We start from the raw sequence: 20,869 nt of genomic DNA on the forward strand, positions 1-20,869 counted from the left end.
CGTACGCAAGGAACTTCGGCAAGGACGGGCGAGGAGAAAATGAGCAAAATCTTGGAAAAAAGCAACATTAACATTCCGATCTTTAAGGGAAACGTCGGCGATGTAAGTCCACACGATTATTTGTATGAATTACGCAGTTATCAGGAAATCATGGAAATTGGGGATACTTCTCTCTTAGATAGAATCTTGCCGCTTTCGTTGAAGGAAATCGCTGCAGATTGGTTCAGATTTTTGAGACCTTTCGGCACTTTAAGGGAATTTGAGAAGGCGTTCTTGGAAGAATTCTTTAGTGTCGATTACGACTCGGAAATAGCAAGGATCAGTCAGAACAATTACCAGTCACCAGACCAGTCTCTTCTTGCATTTATTCGACACACCAGGAAGCTTTTTGCAATGAGGGAGAAACGGGGGACAGAAGACGAGGTCATTCAGCACGTTTTAAAATTTTCCCATCCTAAAATCAGAACGCACCTGTACGATAGAACCTTTGAAACCTTGAAAGATCTGGAGATTCGCTCTATGGACATTCAAAAGAGATTGTATTCAGAAGCCCTGTACTATTGTCCAGAACTGAGGGACAACAGTTCGCCGCATCTGTCTGCCATGCCGACTTCAGCGAGTGGCACAAGGCAATCAGCAGCCGTGGGGACAATGAACACTTTCGGCCGCGTGGGAACAGAAGTATCAATGAGTGCGATAAATCCGGTCCTTTTCAACCGCTTGAGCCTTTCCGGGAACATTGGAACCCCGTCGAGAGCAGAAGAACCGGCGAGGAGAAGAGGGTATGATGGTCAGCAGAAGGGCGCCACCTGTGCCGTCTCTAAAGATACCGTTAGACCAGAACAGATAACTCCGGTTCTTGCACACGTAGAAGGAAAGCAAAACAGGGGGAGGAATAGGGAAATACGTAACTGCAGAAATTTCACTTCTGGCGACAAAAAACCGTTAGTCACCTGTAAGGTTCAGGGAAAGGACTTCACGCTATATTTGGATTCTGGTGCGTCTGTGAGCACCGTGTCTGTTGAGATCGCAAGAGAACTGGAAAAACAAGGAAATAAGATTAACAATAAACGTATTAATATTTCTTTGGCAGTAGGCTCTGCACAATCATGTGGGGAAATGTATCTTACTGTACATTTGAATGGGATGAAATTTAAGCATAAATTCGTCGTTCTGCGCAATTGTTTCACTGGATTTATCGCAGGTCGTGGGTTCATAAGGAAGGCCGGCATATCGCTACATTTGAAGCAGGGAGGCTACAGTTTCGAGGACAGTAACGTCATTCATTTATTTTCTGCGGAGAAGAGGGAAGTGGGAAAGAGGCTTCCGTTCTCGCAGCAGGTAAGAACGTCGACTGTGGAAGCTGGAGCTGGGCTAACCGCGACGATGACTGCGACGATGGAAAGAAATGAAACTGTTACTGAAGCAACCGCGACGATGGGAAATTGCAAACCACACCCCGAAACTGAGGACATGATTGACCGTGTTGAATGTTCGACTGACACTTTGCAGAAATCAGTTGCAGATTTCAGCGGTTTGTGTACTGCAGATAGTGCGAAGCAAATGAGAAAGAAACAGAGGAAAAAATTGCTTCGGAACACAAAACTGCCCATGGTTCGTCTCTCTGGAAGTAAAGATATGGAAGATTCTTCATTGTTGCCATTCTCTGCCACTGAGGGAAATGAAGAATACAATTCTGAGGAGCCACGTAGGCTTCTGGACACAGCCTCCCTCATTTCCGAGCAAATGAAAGACACGTTTCTTGCTGACGTAGCGAGGGCTACAAGGAATGAGGAGGTGGAAGGAACGAAGAAGTACAAGGAAAAGGTGAAGACCCAGGCCAAATCTTCGTATTTCGACAACGAGGGAATTCTTAGGAGAAATTTGCCTACGGAAAAGTACAAAGAGAAGGGAAAAGGGAAAATATGGGCACCTACTTCTCTACGTTCGCAAATTCTCGTGTCGTTGCATGATATTGCATTCGTTTGTCATCCTGGGAGATTGAAAACGTTAGCGAAGGTTAGGGAACAATACACTTGGATAGGCCTAACTAAAGATGTTATCCAGTATTGTAAGTCGTGCCAGCCATGCTGCGTATTAAAAAATGACAGGATTAAGCAAGATTTCATGTCAAGTAAGGAGGAAACGAAATTCAGGATGGAAGACGCCAAGAAGAAAGCTTGTGATAGGAAACGCCGCAAATGCACGTTTCAGGTGGGGGATAAAGCTTGGCTTAAGGAACATCCTATCTCTGGTAAGGCCCGCAGAGTAAACAGTAAATTCTCGGGGAAGTCCTCTGGATCACACGCAATTGTGGAGCAAACTTCGGCAAATACTTTCAAAATGAAACACAGCGGGGACGGAAGAATATTGAGAGCCAACAGTGACCAGTTGAAGCCTTATTCTTCGCCACCTGACTTTGCAAGGAAAGTAGCCGAACCCAATTCAGCAAAGAGAGCGCACGTAACTTCGGCAGGAGGAGCAAGACGAAGATATATCCCGGATGCGTTCCAAGCTGAGAAACAGATTCTAGTCTAATTTCAAAGGGGGATTTTTTTTAAATATTGTACATAGGGACTTATCTATCTTTTCTTTATTCTATCTTTCACTTATTTTCTCTACCTCATACCTCATACAGTACTCATACAAAAGTGTCGTTCCGCAGTCAATTTCATCGCGAAAGTAACGCAAAGTTAGTGCGCATTCTTTTACCGCGTAATTTCGTCGAGAAGTCGCAGTTCGGTGGCGAGTGAACGCAGTTCTAGCGCCGAGCATAGCAGTGACATCTTCGGATGTAGAGCCACTTCGATCCATTCATGTGGAAACCGGCAGAAGCGGTGTCTTCCGATCTCGGCAGGAGCGCAGACCAGTGGCGTTGCCGGGACTCGAACCAGCAGCCTTGATGACTTGGATGGATTTCCAGGAGACTGTCTCTCATTGGTCCAGGAGGAAAGATGGAAGAGATGCTGAGCGGGTAAGAATCGACGTGTGTTAACCAGCTCCAGTGCTGAGGGAAGATCACGGATCTCGAAGTACACTTGTGGACAAAATTAGAGTGAACATTGACTGTCAGTGTCGTGTTATCTAATGAAAGTGTGTTTGTAGTGAACAGAAACTGCGGACAAGTGTTTTGTGTATATTATTATTATTTTTTCTAGGTTACAGAACTTTGATTTTCCTCTCTTCGGGAAGGGGGGACTATGTAATGATGCGATCATTACTGGATCCTTTTTATGTTATAAATTGTGTATGGCTATGTATTCCTGTACTTTTGGGTTCTTGGCCGTTGGGGGAGCGGTAAGTTTCCAGTAACGGTTTAGGTCATTAGCGGGGCTTATAAATAGGAAGGGCAGAGGAGCAGTTGGCCTCAGATGTTTGGCGGAGTACAGCAATGTAAGAGGTATATTTTTCTCTGAGGGGAGCGGCTGGGCGAACTTGCTTTCCTTACTATGTGAACCGACGGCGGGGATGTTAACTTTCTTTCTTTTAATACACACACTTGCTCTTTTCATATTATTCCAATAGTTTATTTCATGTGGGAAACCGGGTACACAACACACATACCTTCAGCCACCTTTTTTGGTACTGAGGGTTATATTTTTTTTTACTCGTAGAGCCAGTGGCTACGCGAGTCTACACACTCTCTTCGGGAAGGGGGGACAGGGTACACCGGAATGTAATTTTGTGAATAACGGCCAAGAATTAACTTCTGTAAATATAATATGAATAAACCTATATATATCTAAAAGGAAATGGGCGTTAAGTTGTAATTTGAAGAGGTACGTGTCTATTGCCTAAACTAGCATCCACAGAACTTCAGGTACTGCAAGTTTTGAACCTCGGGACAAGGATTCAAAAATGTATGGTAGTGTATATTGTGTATGTTGCTGAGAATCAGCTTAAAAGCACAAAGTATACCGTTACACACTTGGCTGCTAATTTTGCGTATTTAGTAACTAATTGCATATGCTATGGATGGGAACATGCATACCTCTGTCTCACACACACACAGAGGTGTGTGCATAATGAAAATGCAATTTTTAATTTGTAAAAGGAAAAGGGGGAAAACTAACCCTTCAGCTAGCAATGCTTCTACAAATTAAGAAAATTAGGACAATGCTCTGGCACCCTTGCTCTACGCAAACACACACACACACACACACACACACACACACACACACATATATATATATGTATATATATATATATATATATATATATATATATATATATATATATATATATATATATAAAATAACCATGCCTATGAATTTGTTCGGGTTCAAAAAGCAGCCTCTAATGGAAGCATCGAATCAGGTTGCATGGCCAAACTTCGACCTGTTGCCGTCCATGTTGTCCAAACTCAGCGGACTGTTAATCATTCACACGAACAGCATTTGGACGAAACACGACTACGACGTTGGTAAAACTTTATACGTCTTTAACATCAACCTAAATTTCTAAAGTATTCCGAGCAGTTGCAAACTTCAAATAATTGTGAATCAGGAAAATACAAGTGAAATCAAGGTTTCCTTCGGCAAGAATATTTATCGCATCAAAAACGTTAAGATGGACAGATCCGCCATGTACGATGTGTCTGCCGATGATTGCCTCTATGTGGAGCTCCTGTGCGATTAGGACAAACTCATCCCTCTCTTCTTCGATATGCGGATCACCTACCTTATAATAAATAAGCATAGTAGCAATGCCTGACGACATCTTCGGCCACACGAAGCGAGACTACCACGGCGACGAGCTTCTAATGCTCGACGTCAGGGTCCAAAAGTTGCGGAGCCACCTGCAGAGTTGGTTGTGTATATAAAAACTAATCTTGGAATGGACATGCATATAATATCAAAATCATTGCATAACTTAAAACATTGATAAAAAGTACATTTATTGCACTGCACTTTCTAGCAAAGATATTATTGTTTTTAAATGTGGAATGCAAGAAGCTCAGTCACTGGCCACTCAGGGATTCGAATGATGTTAGATTAAGCAGCATAAACATTTCATGACGGACTGCAAGAAAAACACACTTTGTTTGTACGTCACAAATGCATTGTCAAATGGACTGTTGATTTTTTTTTCAACAGACCTAGTAATGAGTTATAACCTGTTTTTTCTTGCACGTCACGCGAGTTTGATATCTGGTGAAAGAATATGATGCCACCATAAAATGTAAACAAAATATGCAGTCTCTGGGATAAGATGGACGAGGTTTGTGTATTTTTCTGCACTGCACGTTATGTATAAAATAACATACTCCTACAAAACTTTCACTGCTATGCATACCATGAAGACTTGTCCTGGGTGCGATAAATGCTTGACGATCGCGTACCAAAGCAAGCACCGCTCACGTGCAAGGCCCTCGGAGTACCGGTGGCAATGACCTCAACCAAGAGAAAGGCGACTTCTTCTACAGACGTAGCTTTTTGGCGGATGTGCGAGGAATGTTGGTTTTCATTCTGAACCAGGAGTTGTCCCAGCCCTCCATCAAGTTCATCGCGGTGCTGTTCTGCGACTATGAAAGACCGTCAGATGAACCTTATATATTCTGTCACTCTACCAAGGCGAAGGTATTTTATCAGGCGAATGTTGCGAACCTCGATGGCGTCTACGACGAGTTCGATGACGAGCTTGTGCAAAAACAGCAGGGGCACCAGGCTAAGGTGTCTGGGGGATTCTAGTGTGGCACTCCACACGAACTTCAGATGAAGTTATCAAGTTCGCCCCACTCTCTGCGCCCTACCACCAGACGTTGCGAGCAGGAAAGAGGTTTGCTTCCTGTGGCGGCGTTGCACCCAATCGCCAGAAAAATACAACCCGCACAGAGTCCACCACTACTTGCAGTTCGAGCCAGATTTGGAGAATGCGATGGTGCGGATCCCGTACCCCGTGGTGATCAGCGACATTGGGAGATTTGAGTAGCGTCCGCGTTATGTCGGGCCTGCGACTATCGATAAATGTTTACGGCCTTACCGAAAAGAAACATGTGGTTCATCCTATTCGGGTGAGCGACGTGGATGACTAGGATGTGCAAAAGATCTACTTCTTGTTGATTAAGAGCGACTCCTGTCACCACTACACCCTCATCCGATCTCTTTCCTTCCGGATGCACAGTGCCCTAGTAGAGCACCCTGCAATCATCATAGAGGATTTTGAGGACTTCCTCAAACCTATCGTCACCTGCAAACCCGATCCTGAGCTATCCTCCACCTCCTACCAGCTCCACGTGGCCTCGAGTTGTACTTATGTTATGGTGCGACGAGAGTAAGATATCGCCCCCAAGCCGTATGTGTATTGCGGTTCCAATGCTGCAAGACACTTCATGGGGAGAATGGTAATTCAGGCCCTAAAGATAGTTAAGGTGTTGCTGGCACCCAAGCCAATGTTGCAGCTGTCGCCTGATGATCAGCGTAGGAACAAAGAGGCCACACCTTGTCCCATCTGCAACTCGAGCTTCACTGACCACAAAAAAGAAAAAAGTGCGCCACCACGACCATTATGGCACTGGAAGCTATTTCGTCCCGCGGTGCAACGAGCGCAACTGATCGCCCGAGACCTTCATCCCTGTATTATTCCACAACGACTCTCCGTACGATTTTCACGATTTAGTCCTTCATCTCGGGTACGACAAGGAAAGGATATACGTATTGGGGCAGAAAGAGGAGCGTTTGGTATCCTCGTCCGTGTAATCTTTGGGTTGCTTTTTGGTGATGAGCTCCCAAAGTCCCACTGTGCCCGGATACCTGGACCAGCTCTGCTTATCGCCCAAACTGACTTTCACATCGTCACTCTCGAACGTGAATTTCAATTTTCCAATTTTACAAACAATACCCTCGTTGAGGTCTATGGTAGGGTACAATCCGAACACCTCGTACTTTTCGAATATCCCAGTGCTTAGGAAATCCCTTTCCAGTGGACCCAACTTCACTAGCTTGTCCGAAGAGGTGGTGCCTAGGTTCTGACGTTTCCGTGGCGGTGCGAGTTCGAAGGGACTAGTGTGAATGCTGGATATCGGTGTGGGTACGTCATATTTTCGAGCTGTGAGCGGCACAAGCTCGTTGATCAAGTTTTTTTCTCAGTGACATCTTTGATTTATTTACCGTTTCCGCTGATTGCATCGATGATAGGTTGTTCCTAGCGCTTTTTCTCTTCGGAAGTTCCACGATTCTCGGATTTCCACTTCTTGAACCGTTTCGCCAGGTAGTCGCGCAGCTTAAGTTTGTCGCCTCTGCGTCATTGTTTGGACGTGATGTTATTTTATGTAATGTTTCAACATTCGTGAAGTCGTTGATTTTGTTTCTGTATTTTCCGTCGTTAGGTTTCCTCGTAACGTCGATCGTCTCAAATCCAAAGTTCAACACAACGCGCAGAATTTCGAAAATTTGTTGTAGCTCAAATCTCCACCCACGTAGTCGTCGTGCACGTGCTTGAGGTTGATGGCATCCTGACGAAACAGGCACAGAAGGTTGGTGTTGTCAAAAAGCAGTTGCTTAGGAACCTTGAAGAAGGTCTGAGCAAGGTATAAGCAGTCTGTGCCTCTGTGGCGACCCTGGGTGAAAAAGTAGGGAATCTCGTTCTGCTTCTCCGGGACCACATCGTCGAAGACCACCACCGAATTTTCAAGGCAACTGTCCAGTGGAATTACTTCAGAAGCAAAGGTGGCTAAGCCCAGTCCTTCGTACAGTTTTGCTAGCTGACGATACTTGGGTTGCTCCAAACTTTTGGAGAAAATGTACAGGTGCCTGTTCTTTCAATCCAGCCAGTCGGGGGCAAGCAAGGAAGTTGTCCACAACAAACGTTGTCTTACGCATCCCGACGGACCAAGAACGAGGTAGCCAATGTTGTTGCGGAGCAGTTCGCCATTTTTACTAGAGCGTTCCGAGTAGGAATCCGGCAGTCGCCTCACCACGTCACACGCGCCGATCATACGATCACCTCGTTCTCGTCGATCCAGCTTCTTTCCTCGAGCTATAACCATTTGACCAGCAGGTTCCTTTTTTTCCTGCGCAGGACCTTTTCGATTAGGTAAGCGTCCCGATGTTTTGTCTTCTAGTTCTCCTCCTTGTAGAGTCGATCATTTAAAATTTCGTTGCGAACATCCTTTAATAGATACATGTGCCTCGTCCTCGGAATGACTCGAATCACAGCGAAAAGTTCCGTGCTCCAGTTTCTGGTGAACCCCTTATCAAAGGTGCGCTTGAACTTACTGATCTTCACCTGGTCTCCAACTTTGTACTTTGGTTTTTTTGTAGTAGGTTGGTACTTGGGACAGTAAACAGTGGCGATCAAACACGCCTGATCGGTCTTCCCCACGTCGGCAGATTTCATGCGTATCGTATGGTGGACCCAGTTGGTGTATTCGTTCAGGGGTTCTTGCAGCACGCAACCCACTTGTAGTTAACCTGAAGTGTGAATTGTTTAAACATGTGCCGTTTCAAAGTTCGATTGAAGCGTTCTACAATGCTGGCCTTCAGGTCGGTGAAGAACGAATAATGCTGGATACCGTGGTTTTGAACAAACTGTCGGAATATCGAGTTGGAAAATTCCTCTAAGTTGTCAGTTTGCAGGTAGCGTGGTAATCCAGCACCTTGCTCGAAAATAGATTTGAATGCTTCTGTAACGCACGCACCGATATTGGCTTTCAATGGCAGAGCCCATGCGTATTTGGAAAAATGTCTATGACGTTCAGCAGGTACTTGTGACTCTTGTTGACTTTGTGCAAGCTTATTTCGACGAGGTCCGCCTGCCAGAGGTCGTCGATGCTCATGGAACCACCGGCAAGTGTTCGAAATTACGACAAAAGGTTTGTGCAGCTCGTCCACGATAGCTTGCCTAGACATTGAGTGAGATATTTCTAGGGAATGAAAAGGCTACGGAAAACGGGTTATCCTCGGGGGACAATTGTTTGGCTTCGAAGAAAAGTCTGTCTCCACTTTCGACGTCAAAATGGTTAATTGCTCATCCTCGTGTATTTTATATTTGAAAATTAAATTGTAATCGATGTAAGTGCCAAAAGAATTCAATCACCGTTTTCCACGTTCAACTGTGAAATGTGCTATAATTTATAATGTGGTAAAGGTGGAAAGTGCCAGTAGGTCAAATGGCGTGTAAAGAGGTCACTAGTGTGAACGTTCTTACGGGCTGATGTGCTGAACGATGCGATTTCCCAACACTTTCGATTTTGGCACATACTACGTTTACCACTTTTAGTTCTCATTTGTTGGTCGGGTCGTCCCAATATGCAATGGCTATTTGCAGAGCTCTGAATATCCCATCCTTTCTTTTTATGGTGAAGAGCGATACCTTGGGATATATTCCATTATTCCAGTATATAAATTTGAGAAACCGAACGGCACCGTCGAGGAAAAATTCGTGAGACTGGGTGTGAGGATACAGTTTGAAAATGTTACCGGCGCGTTCGTACGTCCAATGCCCTCGAACATTCGACATACATAGAAGCCTGACAATCTCGACGCGAACAACTGACGCGAGTATGGATCGCCAAATCTGCTCAGCACCGGTTCGAGGTTTCCCCGATGATGCAAACAACCTCGTCGTAGCCGCGTTTGATCTTCACGTCGACGTACGGTTGCTTTAATTGTTCTTTGAAATCATGAAGCTTGGTGCCGAAGTCGGCAAATGCCGATTCCTGGTTCGCTTTGATTTTGATGGTGCCAATCTGAAGCTTGTCATTCACGATGATCTGCTGCAAACTTTCCGTGATCCTTAATTTGGAAATTCGGATCTAGTTCTTGAACTTGGGTCCTGATCTCAGCAAGCAGCACATGGAGATTGGTACCGTTCTGGTTCGTGGGTAAAGCAGCGAACGTGTCCCGAAGTTGCACGATTTCAGCTTAGATGTTTTTGACGTCGCCGGGTTTGAGTATTCGGTTCACGGCCCTGTTCACAGCTTTCTGTACCTGGGACGTCGGCATGGTAGCCACCGTACTTTGGAGCGACTCCAGAGCCTTTTTCATACCATCCAGCACGGTAGCATCCTACACGGTAGTAGTCCAATTAAGCCGGTTCTGGAACCGAAAGTGAGGCTCGGTGAGGCTCGCCTTAATGGATTTCTCTCGTAAGGCATGAGCCTCATTTTCTGGCAGTGTTGCCAGCTGCTTACTCGAAAAAATCACCAAGGTTTTTTTTTGGGTCTAACCTAGCCTAAAGCAAGGAGCTGGCAATCTTGCTTGAGGCTCGCCTTAATGGATTGCTCTTGTAAGGCATGAGCCTTATTTTCTTGCAGTGTTGCCAATATTTTACTCGAAAAAATCACCAAGGTTTTTTTTGGGTCTAACCTAGCCTAAAGCAAGGAGCTGGCAACCTTGCTTGAGGCTTGCGTTACAGTGCATAAAGCAAGAAGCTGGCAACCTTGCTTGAGGCTTGCCTTACAGTGCATAAAGCAAAGTTGCCAACCTACTGGTACTTTTGCCATAGCCTTTTACAAAAAAGAGAGAGGAGAGAGAGAGAGAGGAGAGAGAGAGGAGAGAGAGAGAGAGAAGAGAGAGAGAGAGGGAAGAGTTAAACAACCGACAGCTGCCAACACCCTAACCTAACCTAACCTAACCTAACCTAACCTACCCTAACCTAACCTAACCTAACCTAACCTAACCTAACCTAACCTAACCTAACCTAACCAGGTCTAACCTAGCCTAAAGCAAGGAGCTGGCAACCTTACTTAAGACTTGCCTTACAGTGCATAAAGCAAGGTTGCCAACCTACTGGTATTTTTGCCATAATCTTTTACAAAAAAGAGAGAGGAGAGAGAGAGGGAAGAGTTAAACAACCGACAGCCCACCTACAGCTTTTTTTTTCCCCTTGGTCTAACCTAGCCTAAAGCAAGGAGCTGGCAATTTTGCTTGAGGCTTGCCTTACAGCGCATAAAGCAATTTTTACCAACCTACATATACTAAACAGGGAGAGCCGGCACTGCCGTAAAAGAGAGAAAGATGGATGGGTGGGAACACTGCACGGGTTCAATGTCATCAAGTAAAAATCGCCTTAATGGGTTTTTTTTTCTTGTAAGGCATGATTTCTATTTTCTCGCAGTGTTACCAACTCCTACCTACACCTTTTTTTTAGTTGGCAAGGGCTAGAGAGAGAAAAACTTATAGCTGGGAACAGTAATGAGCGAATGCGCCATATCGTAATTTTCCAACTCCGGCAATGTTTGTATATCGCGACCTTTGTAAACCTTTTTCTCTCTCGGGGGAACGATGTGCCACACACACACACACACACACACACGCGCGCGCGCGCGCGCGCGCGTATGTATTGTAACACAAACAAACAAACAAAATAATAATTGTTGTTTTTTAGGATGCCTGGCCCCTATAACCTCGCCAGGATGCGTGGTGCCCAGCCAAAAAAAGTAAAAGTTTTCTAATGGCTGCGGTTATCTACAACCGCACCTCTGTAGAGTTTCACGTGTTTTATTTTTTTTCTTAAACTTCCATGAAACTCTACAGAGGACCTTTGTAATGCATGCAACGTGTACTAACGACTCTAGTGTTATTTGATGTTGTGATATTTTTGGATATAGAGTTTTATTGTGAGATATAGATAAAAATAATTATGTTTATTATAATATTTTCTTGATGAAGATGGAGAATATGTGTGTGTTACAAATAAAGTTGCATGCTTTTTTTCTAGAGTAGTGGTGGTGGGGGAGTTCACGGACCTCTATTGAGGCTCGGTTCCTCTATTGAGGCTCGGTGAGGCTCGCCTTAATGGACTTGTCTCGTAAGGCATGAGCCTCATTTGATGGCAGTGTTGCCAGCTGCTTACTCGAAAAAATCACCAAGGTTTTTTTGGGTTTAACGTAGCCTCAAGCAAGGAGCTGGCAATCTTGCTTGAGGCTCGCCTTAATAGATTTCTCTTGTAAGGCATAAGCCTTATTTTCTCGCAGTGTTGCTAATATTTTACTCGAAAAAAATCACCAAGGTTTTTTTTTGGGTCTAACCTAGCCTAAAGCAAGGAGCTGGCAATTTTGCTTGAGGCTTGGCTTACAGTGCATAAAGCAAGGAGCTGGCAATCTTGCTTGAGGCTTGTCTTACAGTGCATAAAGCAAGGTTGCCAACCTACTGGTATTTTTGCCATAATTTTTTACAAAAAAAAAAGAGAGGAGAGAGAGAGGGAAGAGTTAAACAACCGACAAGTACCAACACCCATCTACAGCTTTTTTTGGTCTAACCTAACCTAAAGCAAGAAGCTGGCAATTTTACTTAAGACTTGGTTTACAGTGCATAAAGCACTGGTATATTTGCCATGGCTTTTTACAAAAAAAAGAGAGGAGAGAGAGAGAAGAGTTAAACAACCAACAGCTGCCAACACCCACTCTAACCTAACCTAACCTAACCTAACCTAACCTACTCTAACCTAACCTACTCTAACCTAACCTACTCTATCCTAACCTAACCTAACCTAACCTAACCTAACCTAACCCACTCTAACCTAACCTACTCAACCTAACCTAACCTAACCTACTCTAACCTAACCTAACCTAACCTAACCTAACCTAACCTAACCTAAAGCAAGAAGCTGGCAACTTTGCTTGAGGCTTGCGTTACAGTGCATAAAGCAATTTTTGCCAACCTACATATACTAAACAAGAAGATAGGTTAGGTTAGGTTAGGTTAGGTTAGGTTAGGTTAGGTTAGGTTAGGCAACAAACATATATACTGCCGTAAAAGAGAGGGAGATATGGGTGGATGGTAATATAGTATGCGTGTGCGTGTGCGCGTATAATATGTAGCATTATTAACTAGAGTGTGTTGGCAATTTACTTACAACTAAAAAAAAATAGAGATGCCAATATTTCTGTAAGATGGAGAGAGAAAAACCTATAGCTGGCAACAGTAATGAGCGAATGCGCCATATCGTAATTTTCCAACTCCGGCAATGTTTATATATCGTAATTTTTGTAAACCTCTCTCGGGGGAACGATGTGTCACACACACACACATGCGTGCGCGTGTATTGTGACGCAAGCAAACAGACAAAATAATAATAATTGTTGTTTTTTAGGATTCCTGGCCCCCATAACCCCGCCAGGAGTGCGTGGTGCCCAACCAAAAAAAATAAAGGTTTTCCCGTACGGCCTTCGAACGTAAAATTGATTGACGTGCGGGCGAATCTCTTCGGGGATGTTTTTCAATTTGTATATTTACCTGTGCATACTATTTATTATCAATTTAGCCGTGTTCTGTTTGGCGTCTATTTCGAGCAGTTTGCCCAGTGGTAAAGTCTTATTGTTTTTTAAATTTTTTGATTTTTTTACGCAAGGCCATGATCTTGCGTATGCACGTGACATTAAGCGTGTCTCGTGAAAAATACACATGAAGATCAGCTTCCGTACAACCGGCTGGATTTGTAACGCCGCGATAAACATTAACTTCCGTACCGGGCAGAACGCCTGTTCCGGCGGCGTGGAATTCGCGCCACTCCCCAAGTTCACGTTGAAAGGGGAGAGGCCGGCTGCGACCATGATGCTCGGGTAGAGTGACGTAAAGTCCAATGTCAAAATAATCTCATCCTCCGTTCTGTTTTTGAGTGCCACGTTTATGTGAGGGTTACGGCGTACGTAACCCCCGACCAGCTTGTGATGATACTCGAGATGTTGCCATGGGAAACACAATCATCGCTTGTTCTGCAACACTTCGCTGAAATAGTAATGCGAGAGATGCAAGTTGAGTTTGTGCCCTCGAACCTGGTCCGCACGCAACACGCTCTGGCAGCACAATTCGGGTCGCCCTAAACTCAGAGGCCTAGTGAGTTGGCAATACTGACACGACCTAGTTTTTGCTTATATTGTCACCGCAACCGGATGCGACGACGGGTATTATCTTCTCCCCACCAGGTTGAAGTACAACGAAACATACTTCAGCGTGTACGAGGAGAGGTTCCCGAAAAGATAACGCACCACTTCGATGCCGTCCAATTCGAGTTTCGGACGACCAGAAAATCAGAGGCAATATTGATACGGCCTAGTAAGTTGGCAACATTAGTAGACCCAAATGGAGAGTTCTGCGACCGAAAGTGAGGCTCGGTGAGGCTCGCCTTAATGGTTTGCTCTTGTAAGGCATAAGCCTTATTTTCTCGCAGTGTTGCCAACATCTTACTCGAAAAAATCACTAAGGTTTCTCTCCACGTTCCACTGCATAAGGTATCCTCGGGCAAACGCATGGGAAAGAGCACCGTGTGACTTCTCGTCGATATTTTGGTTCCTGTTTTGAATCCTCCCGCCTGATAGTATGCTGCGTCCGTTTTGGATAATTTCAAAGTTCCCACTGCCGTCGACGTGATGCCTGGATAATCTATTCTGTCGATGACGGTGTTGTGTTTCCTCGCCCCCACCTGCGAGAACAGGTGAGGCACGAAGTTGTCCACGAGTATCAAATTTGCTGCTGCGGGGAACGCGTATCCGCTTTTCTTCTTCACCACGTCGAATTCAAGGTAGAGGTCCGCTCTGTGAGGATGAACGAACCCGTCCCCTACGTCCACGTCGTATTCGATTTCTCTGTTCGCTTCGTTCAAATTTCCGAACATAGGTTCTATTCATATTTTTACTTACGTATAGGCGTACGTGATGAATCAGCAAACATATTTTTTCTAAGTCTTGCCGTTTCCAAGATAACCCTATTTCCGGTCGCTATTTTCGATTTCCGAACATAGGTTCTATTCATATTTTACTCACATATAGGCGTACGTGACGAATCCGCAAACAGATTTCTCCTAAGTCTTACCGTTTCCAAGATAACTAAACTTCCGGTCGCCATTTTTGATTTCCGAACATAGGTTCTATTCATACTTTTTCTCACGTATAGGTGTACATGATGAATCACCAAACAGATTTTTCCTAAGTCTTACCGTTTCCAAGATAACCCCACTTCCGGTCGCTATTTTGAATTTCCGAGCATAGGTTCTATTCATATTTTTTCTCACATATAGGTGTACATGACGAATCCGCAAACAGATTCTTGCTAAGTCTTACCGTTTCCAAGATAACCCCATTTCCGGTCGCCATTTTGAATTTCCGAGCATATAACATATTTTTTCTCACATATAGGTGTACATGACGAATCCGCAAACAGATTCTTGCTAAGTCTTACTGTTTCCAAGATAACCCATTTCCGGTCGCCATTTTGGATTTCCGAACATAGGTTCTATTCATATTTTTTCCCACGTATAGGTGTACGTGATGAATCACCAAACAGATTTTTTGCTAAGTTATGAATTGGAGGGTTCTATGACAACCTATATTAATTCTCGTAAGAGAACAGAACGTGTCCTACGGGGCAAGTTAAGGGGCATGTGCATGGCCAAAGGGGAAGTTTTTTTGCGCGCTCAAGCATGATTTAATTTTATTATATTTTCAGATTGACCACAAAACAAGGTGTTGACAGGCAGTGTGTATATATATTGTAAGAAGATGTTTTATTATCAACCTCTACTTCTTGCAGTACATCCTGGACACAGCGTTGCAGGTTAACAAAGGACCTTTGGTCAGTATATATTTTTTTTCTTAAAACTGTTCGGTTACTCGCTCGTTCCTGACATCATATACAAAAGTTTTCTCTGCGATGAGGATGACGCTACACAGAGTGTCGGCAGGCAAGGCATCGTGGAACTCGCACACAATCTTGATGTTGGTGCGATCGTTAACAACCACCTGCTTTCTTTTAGATGTGTTGATGACGAACATGGGTCTGCGAGCTATGAACTCGTTTGGATTGTAGTACACGTCCACGTTACCGGAAGTCACTCGTTTGTAAGCTGTGTACGCCTCGTACAGTTTCAGGTAGTCCTCTTCTACGATGTTTAGGTTGTAGTTCTCACGTGGGAAAACTTCGTTCCTGCCATTTTTGAGGTAAATGTTCTTAATCTTGCAGTTGTCGAACTGGCTTGAATTTTTCTCCTGATTGTTACCCCTTCCTGTCTGGAAGAGTACGGCTGCAAACTCGGGCATGTCGTACCGAATGTTGTTGAATTGCGTGGTTACGTCAAATTCGAAATGATTGCCGGAAGCAGGTTTTTGCACACACTGGTAGCCATAAAACTGAATGGACACTTGAGGATTCTTCAGGATGTCGGCTTTGTACTTGAGAGCATAGTTTGATTCGTATTCTACCACTGGCACGCGCAGCTCCATGGACCTTACAATACACTTGGCAGCGTCGGGTAGTGTGTTGGGAAGCAAGGTAGTCCCGTCCGGACCCAAAGTGCCGTATCGCATCAGTGCGTCGTTGTCGTTGGCAGCTCTGCGAAAAGTGACGCGCAAACCACCCTTCCACATGATCTCCTTGTAGTCCGAGAAGAAACCGGGCAGCAGACGCATGGGAAACAGTACTGTGTGACTTTGAGTTTTGATTTTTGTACCTGCTTCGAATCCCCCTGCCTGGTAGTATGCTGCATCGGTCTTGGAGAGTTTCAGTGTTCCCACGGCAGTCGAGGTAATCCCGGGGTAGTCAACCCTATCGATGACGGTGCCGTGCTTTCTAACTTCCACCTGCGAGAATAGGTACGGCACAAAATTATCTACGAGTCTTAGGTTTGCGTTGGCAAGAAATGCTTCGCCGTTGTCTCTCTTCACTACATCAAACTTGACGTACAAATCAGCTCTGTGAGGGTGAATGAATCCATCCCCGACGTCCACATCGTATTCTATCTCTCGATTCGCTTCGTTAAGGTTGGCAAACGTGCGACGGTTGGGAGGGAAGGACTGCAACTCGTAACTTTCGATTTGTTCCATGATGGCTATTTATTATATGTTAATCTCCATGACGGCAGTGGTCGCGGCTCCTGCAAAATCAACCACCTCCCTTTTTTTGGTTTGTCACTGCTAATTCTATGTTGTCTATGCGATTACGATATACAGGAAAGTATATCGGTGGGGAGGGTGTGTAGATAATTGGCTCCATGAACTCAGAGTTTGGTTTGAACGTAACGATAATACCTGTCTGCTTGTGACTCCCTGGGATGCCGTCAGAGGATTTGGTGATCATATCTTGATTATTTTTTACAGAGCAGTTCGGGTAGGTTGTTATTTATAGACCCCACCCCAATTTTTTTTTGTTTTGTGTTCATGGCGATGGTCGTACCTAATGCGGCGACCCGTTCGCCCAGCGAGACGTCTCTGCTGACGAGTCTCCCGAAAGCTGCGTGCTCTAACTTTCTGTCAGCATCATGACGTACATCGAGATCGGTATTGGTATTGTAGGCAATATCGTGATCCTTGCATGCAGCATCCAGGGGATTCACACCCTTGTCGCCTCTCTTTAGTCGCTGTTCGAGTTTGGTACCGGGACCGCGGTACTGGTAACCTGGCAAGTGCATCTTGAAGGGTAGCTTGTTGATGATGTCGTTCACGAGACCTCGACCTTCGGCCACGTTCCAAAATTTCGGAGGTAGGGTGTTGATGATTTTGATGAGGTACCCTATGCTTTTGTTGTTATTCACAATAAAGTTGGCAAGCTTGGAGCTAACCATGTCCACAATTTCTACCTTCTTGTTGCGAAAGTTGCTGTTGCCTGCATTCTCCTCTCCTGCAATAACCAACAACCTGTCTATGAGCTTGCGCACGTCGTCAACCCGCACAAACTCTTTGGGCAGGTTGTTGTAGAGTTTGACGCCGCTGCCTGTTTTGACCTGGTTCCATATCGGCTTGATGAGGTTCTTGTATTTTTCGCCGCTGCTAGATTTGACGCGATTCTGCGTAGCGTCGTTGTTTTGGTACAAGGCATCCGTCGTGATCAAAATTTCCTTGTAACTTTGGTAATCTTCGTCTGTGTAATCTCTTGGCTGCTTTTTTTTTGGTGATGAGTTCCCACAGTCCAACCGTGCCGGGATACCTGTTCCAGCTGTTTTTCTCACCCAAATTGACTTTCACGTTGTCACCCTTGAACGTGACTTTCGATTTTCCGATTTTCCAAACCACGCCCTCGTTGAGTTCCATGGTTGGGACAACGTTGCAACGTTTAGAAAGTCGTTAATTTTGTTTCTGTATTTTCCGTCGTTGGGTTTCCTCGTCATGTCGATCGTCGCGAATCCGAAATCGTCACTGTTCCAGCAAGAAGAGCAGCGTTCCGAAAATTGATTGATCAACAGGCCGTTGAGTTTAGTTCGAGAAAAACGAGGTTTTCGGATTGTACCCAACCATGGAACTCAACGAGGGCGTGGTTTGGAAAATCGGAAAATCGAAAGTCACGTTCAAGGGTGACAACGTGAAAGTCAATTTGGGTGAGAAAAACAGCTGGAACAGGTATCCCGGCACGGTTGGACTGTGGGAACTCATCACCAAAAAAAAAGCAGCCAAGAGATTACACAGACGAAGATTACCAAAGTTACAAGGAAATTTTGATCACGACGGATGCCTTGTACCAAAACAACGACGCTACGCAGAATCGCGTCAAATCTAGCAGCGGCGAAAAATACAAGAACCTCATCAAGCCGATATGGAACCAGGTCAAAACAGGCAGCGGCGTCAAACTCTACAACAACCTGCCCAAAGAGTTTGTGCGGGTTGACGACGTGCGCAAGCTCATAGACAGGTTGTTGGTTATTGCAGGAGAGGAGAATGCAGGCAACAGCAACTTTCGCAACAAGAAGGTAGAAATTGTGGACATGGTTAGCTCCAAGCTTGCCAACTTTATTGTGAATAACAACAAAAGCATAGGGTACCTCATCAAAATCATCAACACCCTACCTCCGAAATTTTGGAACGTGGCCGAAGGTCGAGGTCTCGTGAACGACATCATCAACAAGCTACCCTTCAAGATGCAGTTGCCAGGTTACCAGTACCGCGGTCCCGGTACCAAACTCGAACAGCGACTAAAGAGAGGCGACAAGGGTGTGAATCCCCTGGATGCTGCATGCAAGGATCACGATATTGCCTACAATACCAATACCGATCTCGATGTACGTCATGATGCTGACAGAAAGTTAGAGCACGCAGCTTTCGGGAGACTCGTCAGCAGAGACGTCTCGCTGGGCGAACGGGTCGCCGCATTAGGTACGACCATCGCCATGAACACAAAACAAAAAAAATTGGGGTGGGGTCTATAAATAACAACCTACCCGAACTGCTCTGTAAAAAATAATCAAGATATGATCACCAAATCCTCTGACGGCATCCCAGGGAGTCACAAGCAGACAGGTATTATCGTTACGTTCAAACCAAACTCTGAGTTCATGGAGCCAATTATCTACACACCCTCCCCACCGATATACTTTCCTGTATATCGTAATCGCATAGACAACATAGAATTAGCAGTGACAAACCAAAAAAAGGGAGGTGGTTGATTTTGCAGGAGCCGCGACCACTGCCGTCATGGAGATTAACATATAATAAATAGCCATCATGGAACAAATCGAAAGTTACGAGTTGCAGTCCTTCCCTCCCAACCGTCGCACGTTTGCCAACCTTAACGAAGCGAATCGAGAGATAGAATACGATGTGGACGTCGGGGATGGATTCATTCACCCTCACAGAGCTGATTTGTACGTCAAGTTTGATGTAGTGAAGAGAGACAACGGCGAAGCATTTCTTGCCAACGCAAACCTAAGACTCGTAGATAATTTTGTGCCGTACCTATTCTCGCAGGTGGAAGTTAGAAAGCACGGCACCGTCATCGATAGGGTTGACTACCCCGGGATTACCTCGACTGCCGTGGGAACACTGAAACTCTCCAAGACCGATGCAGCATACTACCAGGCAGGGGGATTCGAAGCAGGTACAAAAATCAAAACTCAAAGTCACACAGTACTGTTTCCCATGCGTCTGCTGCCCGGTTTCTTCTCGGACTACAAGGAGATCATGTGGAAGGGTGGTTTGCGCGTCACTTTTCGCAGAGCTGCCAACGACAACGACGCACTGATGCGATACGGCACTTTGGGTCCGGACGGGACTACCTTGCTTCCCAACACACTACCCGACGCTGCCAAGTGTATTGTAAGGTCCATGGAGCTGCGCGTGCCAGTGGTAGAATACGAATCAAACTATGCTCTCAAGTACAAAGCCGACATCCTGAAGAATCCTCAAGTGTCCATTCAGTTTTATGGCTACCAGTGTGTGCAAAAACCTGCTTCCGGCAATCATTTCGAATTTGACGTAACCACGCAATTCAACAACATTCGGTACGACATGCCCGAGTTTGCAGCCGTACTCTTCCAGACAGGAAGGGGTAACAATCAGGAGAAAAATTCAAGCCAGTTCGACAACTGCAAGATTAAGAACATTTACCTCAAAAATGGCAGGAACGAAGTTTTCCCACGTGAGAACTACAACCTAAACATCGTAGAAGAGGACTACCTGAAACTGTACGAGGCGTACACAGCTTACAAACGAGTGACTTCCGGTAACGTGGACGTGTACTACAATCCAAACGAGTTCATAGCTCGCAGACCCATGTTCGTCATCAACACATCTAAAAGAAAGCAGGTGGTAGTTAACGATCGCACCAACATCAAGATTGTGTGCGAGTTCCACGATGCCTTGCCTGCCGACACTCTGTGTAGCGTCATCCTCATCGCAGAGAAAACTTTTGTATATGATGTCAGGAACGAGCGAGTAACCGAACAGTTTTAAGAAAAAAAATATATACTGACCAAAGGTCCTTTGTTAACCTGCAACGCTGTGTCCAGGATGTACTGCAAGAAGTAGAGGTTGATAATAAAACATCTTCTTACAATATATATACACACTGCCTGTCAACACCTTGTTTTGTGGTCAATCTGAAAATATAATAAAATTAAATCATGCTTGAGCGCGCAAAAAACTTCCCCTTTGGCCATGCACATGCCCCTTAACTTGCCCCGTAGGACACGTTCTGTTCTCTTACGAGAATTAATATAGGTTGTCATA

The sequence above is a fragment of the Lepisma saccharinum genome, chromosome 19 (assembly GCF_977018435.1).
Source record: "Lepisma saccharinum chromosome 19, izLepSacc3.1, whole genome shotgun sequence".
Taxonomy (NCBI): domain Eukaryota; kingdom Metazoa; phylum Arthropoda; class Insecta; order Zygentoma; family Lepismatidae; genus Lepisma; species Lepisma saccharinum.